The 6,538-nt window shown below is 36.1% G+C and overlaps 1 long non-coding RNA gene across 1 annotated transcript; it reads left to right on the top strand.

Moving 5' to 3' along the window:
* The first annotated feature begins 250 nt into the window (after positions 1-250).
* On the top strand, positions 251-1,786 carry LOC135745981 (uncharacterized). The gene is made up of 3 exons (XR_010531407.2): positions 251-513; positions 810-922; positions 1,579-1,786. It is a non-coding gene; the product is annotated as an uncharacterized lncRNA (long non-coding RNA).
* Positions 1,787-6,538: the final 4,752 nt, after the last annotated feature.

Raw genomic sequence — 6,538 nt, 5'->3', positions numbered from 1 at the left:
CACACATACACAGGGTAAAGTTACTCCATGTATTGCATCCTAATTTTGGCATTTTCAGATGTTTGAGTTTGTATGGTGCTCCTGTTGTTATTCTGGCAAGCTTCACATTGATTTTGTGGCAAAGTAGGGTGTAACCAACCCTATCTCACGGCGAATTCGTAATAATTCAAACGATTTAACCAAGTGGCTAAATCGTATGAAAAAAATCGTACGATTAGTTCATCGCATTTAACACAGCCCTGTGTTGCAGGGATTTCGTGCTAATTAATACGAATAGATTAAATCGTACTATACCATACGATTTTGTTCATCGCATTCAAGAAGCGTGACCCGTAGCCAGAAAAAAACTCTGGGTGTGCATCTGAAAATCTGCGTGTGTCACAGGCAAGATAAGCAGAAACGCTGGGGAATTCAGGTGCTGTAAATCCGGTGGACAGGACTCATCTCGTTATAGATCAAGATAATTTATAAAGATCTTTAAACGAAGGATTGGAGTATCAGATAGTTGACATGGTAAGCAAGTTAGTTAATATTTTAATTAAAAAAAGGAAAAACGAAATAAAACGAATAGAATACATTATTGTTGTTGCGGTGTGTCACGTGACAATCATGACCCGTCGCCATGGACACAAGGGGTCAGATAAAATATTTTTAACTTACGCGTGAAAGGGTTGATTTTAAATATATATATATATATATATATATATATATATATATATATATATATATATTCTAAGTAAACAACAACAGCCCAAGTTTAGTACAAAAAAATATTGAAACTATAAATAAATATTCTGCATCAATTTTAGGTGTGCTACTGTGGGTGGCTCCGGCACACCCGTGGCTACGCCCCTGCCGTGACCCAAATCTCGTTCGCACATCATCGCGATATGTATCATCTGTTTACAAACGTCGCCACTCGGTGAGTATACTAAAAGTGTCTGTTTGTTCGATATTAAATTCATTATATGTTCTTTATTCATCCAGATCGGCTTCTAAATGTTATCTGAATTGTATTGGTCATCTATATTACATTCTTTCTTTTTGTTCAAAATAAGTTCAACACATAATCAAGCAGTGGGTGATTGATTAGCGCGTGATTAAAAGCTAGTCACGTTATCCTCGATCATTTTATTATATTCATATTTTTGGAATTAACTACCAATGTACTACTACTGTGGTATTGTGTGTTTATAGTACACAAATCGTACCATGTTTTTACCGCAGTTAGTCTACTTCTACTGTGGTATTTTGTAGTGCAGTAACAGCAAACCTTATGCTTTTACCACAGTAGTTCAGCCTTTTTATACATAGTAAAAAACAGTAACACCAACAACATGCTTTTAATACATTTGATGTACAAATCTGAAATCTTTAGACATTCAGATCTTTCTTTTTTTGGTCAGTTTTATTATATTGCCGTTTTATTTATTTATTTATTTATCTTATTATATAGTCTTATGATAGTGGGCGAATCTTGGGGTTTATTGTAAATAGTTATACACATACAATGTTTAGTAAATAAAGAATTAAAAAAATATCCAAAATTTGTAATTCACAATTTTTTTTGTCTTGCAGTTTCTTCACATACATCTCATGCTCCTCCATCTACACGCTCCACAACATTTAAACCAACGGCTCTTTTAAGAGCCATCACTTGCAAAAGCTCTCGTACTCGCTCTCCTACTCACTCACTCACTCTCCAACTCACTCTCCTACTAACTCACTCACTCTCCAACTCACTCTCCTACTAACTCACTCACTCTCCAACTCACTCACCCTTCTATAGGGCTGTGCTAAATAATCGTCTGCGATTCTCATGCGTGTTTCATCAGTAAAGCCGGTTCCGTGATTAGAAGTAAATCGCCATCAGCTGCTTTCAGATGGATCGGCATTTATTACACAGACCCGTAGTTCACAGAGAAGCTAGGCAAAATTGCATAGATTGTCGGAGTCGATTTTCCTCGATTTTAAACCCGGTTTTGCCTAGCTTCTCTGTGAACAACGAGTCTGTGTAGTAAATGCCGCTCCATCTGAAAGCAGCTGATGGCGATTTACTTCTAATCACGGAACCGGCTTTACTGATGAAACACGCATGAGAATCACAGACGATTATTTAGCACAGCCCTACTCTCCTACGTATACACACACACTCACTCACTCACTCTCTCTCACTCTCCCCCCTCTCTCTGTTTGTCCCTCTTTCAATTTGTTTTGCCTATTTCTCTTTGCATTCTTTCTTTTCTTCAATATGGCATCTTCAGGTTTTGACCAGTTATGCCAGGAAGCTCCAACTATTTCAAAACATCTTGACATGAAAGCTGACAATGCTGAACTTGGAGCAGCTACCAGAGAGGCTGAAGAAATTCTACAAATGTTCAATCCTCCACTGGTAAAGTTAATTATATTTCAGTTTTCTTATTCATTTGGTTAATTTTTTATTTACACTTAAGTTGCTTTAATAAATGTGTATTTTTATCTGTTCATAGATTTCCAAGTCCTTACTTTCAATCACTTTTAGCATTTTGTTTTAACATGTTTATTTCCATTTTTTTTCAGCTGAAAAAGATGACCAAACGAGCGATTTCCTGGACTCAACAGACACAGTGAACTTTGCACTGCATTTCAAAGGTAATATTGGTTATATAAAATATCCGTATATCCACATAAATGGACTCAGGTCTGTAATAGTGCCTATATACATAATATAGTTTTATAAAATTGATTGTTGTCTGTTGTTACATCTGTAGCCAGCTCCTCAGCCGCAACACCGAGAACCAGAGTTGAGGTCAATGTACTGCTGAGAAAAGTGCAAGATCTGTTTAACCAAAATTATAGTAAGCATATGTTCAAACACTTTTTAAGTCTTGATAACCTAATATACCTTCATGATTTCATGGCATTATTATCAAATCAATAACTTATTTGTGTCCATCAACCATAAGATTATGACACATTACCAAAATGACTGTTTACAGCTGATACACTGGCTCTTAACAGGATAGGAGAGTCACAATTGTCCGACTGTGTTACAATGTGTAACATGTACATGCATGTGTTTGACCGTGTCTTTCAGAGGATGCCGGAGGTACTGGAAGGCTCCCCTGGTAAATCAAGGCATGACAGTTAAAGTTGCAGGACTGCCCAACAGCCTTACTTTCAAAAAGCCATCCTATTGTGGAAGGAAGCAGTTGGAGGCCATTTTGCAAGCGGCTGAGGAGATTTCATTTGAAATCAGTAAGTGAGATTAACAGTGGTTTTGTTTCTCCAGCTGAGTTTCGGCCAATCATTTGGCTCTATGCAAAGTGGGAAAAATAAGTTAACTTAACAATAATACAGGCCTACATGTGAGTCTTTGTATAGTGCAGCATTGGGTGGGTTAAGTTTTGACCCATAACGAGTAAATATTGAAAAGAACAAATGCTGGATTGTTGTTATGCAACCATGGGGTATAATAACCCAGCAGTTGGGTTAAAACAACCCAGCATTGGGTCAATATTAACCCATTAGTGTGTTCTGTCCAATATTTACCCAACATGCATAAAAAAATAACCCAGATATTTTTAGACTGTGGGCCACTATATTTCTCCATGTCTCCCCAACCAGTCGAGGCAAATGGCTGCCCATTCTGAACCATGGTTCTGCTCGAGGTTGCTGCATATTAAAAGGAAGTTGCCATTGCACTCTCAGAAAAAAAGTATAAAAGTTGTACCTTTTTGTCACTGGTACACTACCCTTTGAAAAGGTCCTAAAATGTACCAGTTAGGTACAGATATGTACCTATGAGGTACCAGCATGTAGCTTGGCGGTACCAATGTATACCTTTTAGGTACAAAAGTGTACTTTTTGAAAAGGTACTGCCCCAATGTCAACTTTTTGTATCTTCATGTACCTTTTTTCTGAGAGTTTGTAGCCTAATAATATAAAGAGTACAGTATGGTCTCTAGACCTACTCTGTTTGAAAAGTGCTGTGAGGTCACTTTGTTATGAATTGGCACTTTAAAAATTAAATGTAATTCAATTGAAACAGATTCAGGATATAGATTCTGTATGTGTCTATGACAGTTTGTAAGGGATGTAACACTATTTCTCAGTTGCAGTTTCCTCATTACAGTGGACACATTTTCTAAAAAGGCACCTCTCCAGAATATCCTATAGCTGTTTAGTTGAATTTGACTAGTGATTGTGATGGCCCTTGGCAACAGTTGAATTTTATCTATAAAATTATATTTCTCCATTAATACTGCTCTGTGATGCAGAAAGACCAGTTATTTGTTATGCTTCTAAGTGTTTCTTTTTTTCCCTATACATAATTAGATGCAGCACAATGCAACTCCACTGACAAAGCAGAAGGAATGTCAGAGGCAATGGACGCAGAAGGTACGCTGAGATGTTTTTATTTTATCTTTAAATAAATATATAACATTAAACTTAAGAAGCATAAGGGGACATTTAACATCTTTTATAGACCATTTTGCAAGATGTAAACAACACTGGTCCAGAAGCACTTCCTGTATCAGTTTTTTTAACACAACATAAACGTTGGGATAAAATACAACCAACAGGACATATAAAACTTAATCAAAAAGTTAAAGAAACATTTTTAAGATGTTTTCTTTATGTGTGAAATAAAGAAAACAGTTACAAACTGAAACAGGAAGTGTTTCTGGACCAGTGTTGTTTACGTCTTGCAAAATGGTCTATATGGTTGGTATTCTGATAATTTTACACTTTGAATTGGATGTTGATATTTAGATGCAAACAATGAATGGTACTGTATCTGTATTTAACCTACAATTTACTAATTAACTATTGACAGTATAAATGTTGACACATTGCATTATGAATTTGTAATTTAGATTCAAATGTTGTATTAAGAAAGTTGTTATTATGTTTTATGTTTTTTAGGTACAGAGCTGGAAGAACAGTCCTCAGAAACAGCCACTACTGTAGCTATCATGATGACTGCAGATTAAGGTATCTTTTCAAATTGTGCTGATTTTTATGTCCCACTGAGAATAATAAGCTCTTCCTCATAGTAGACCAGGGCAAGTAGACCTGGTTTGGAGGCAGCAACATGAATAAAAACAGGTAGTTTCAACAGATTACAATACTTTAACAAGAACAGATATTGGAACAGAACCATAGACCAAAACATTTTAAAAGGGAAACAATCCACTACACAGTGACACATTGTGACAAATCAGCCTCCAAATTTTTCATTTAGGATCTAACAGCATTAAACTAGATTCACTTTGTAAGTCTTTCAAGGGGCAGTTTCCAGGCAGAACGTGCAGAATACATAAACCGAGTTCTGTACATACATTTGGGACCTAATGTATAAAAACATCTTAAAGGGTGTTGTCCAGGACATTGTCTTAAATTACAAACAGAGATAGAAGGTGAACACACCAACAATTGCTTTTAAAATGATGTTCCCTATGAATGGCTAGAACAGGCCAACCTACGACTGTATGAGGTATGGCATTACAGTTAGTTATGCTAAAGCGGTGGTGAGATTTTTTAAATTGATGATTCTTCTGAATCATGTTTGATTTACATACATTTCTGAAATGGAAAACCCAGAGTTTTCCTTGTTTCCGCTTTCTAAAATGTGCCCCAGGAATTCTTCTTTGTTGACCTGCTTGTATCTTATGATTGAGCGTCAGCAATACCCACATTTTAATTTGGCAATAGTTACAAATGAATAAACTGCCTTTGAAATGTTACTTAAAATATGCTCATGAGTATTAATTCAACTAACTGGCTTGACTTAAATATATTTGTTTTGATAGATGGAGGCCATTTGTGCTGTAACTGCCACGTCCTTTCGATGACAGGAAGAAGAATGCTTCAGAGAAGTGGCGTTTATGGTCACAGTGCACAGTGTGCCAATCATGTTCACACACTGCATGTCAAGACACCATGCCAACAGCCTGTAGCACTGCATCAGTGATAGGAAACATGCTAGTTACACAAGATGTTTTATGTTTTAACTTTGAGTTGTTTTTACTTTGTTCATGACCCCATCCCTACAAACACACACACACACACATTTTTTTTATTTTTATGTATTAGGTGCCATTTAATCTTTTTCATGCAAATGTATTGTAATGATTACACTTATAAGAATAAAACAGATTTTTAATTCAATCTAATTTGTATTTATTGTTGTCATTTGTTGGCACCATAAGTGTGGTCCCTTTACCTGGGACATGTGGGGACCAATTAATATCTATTGTACTGAATTTAGGCCACAGGTTGTAAATGATAAGTAGCCTGATGTTTTTAATCTTTTATCAATGGTTCGGTATGGTTGGGTGTTGGCAAGGACCTCACCATACTTTTCAATACAGTGAGTCAAAGTTCGATTTCATGTCATGATTAAATACTTTACATAATTTTCACTTCTTTTTCGCAGTCTTGCTGTCACTGAGGGGCATTTGGCAAATTGGATATCGAAAAGTTGGTTTATGTCAGAGCAGTGATACTCGTGGACACTTTGATATACAACTGAACAGTACAATTTAAACAACTT

This window comes from Paramisgurnus dabryanus, chromosome 22 (assembly GCF_030506205.2).
Source record: "Paramisgurnus dabryanus chromosome 22, PD_genome_1.1, whole genome shotgun sequence".
Classification (NCBI taxonomy): domain Eukaryota; kingdom Metazoa; phylum Chordata; class Actinopteri; order Cypriniformes; family Cobitidae; genus Paramisgurnus; species Paramisgurnus dabryanus.
Note: the sequence above shows the minus strand (reverse complement) of the source record. Positions and strands in the feature narration are given on the sequence as shown.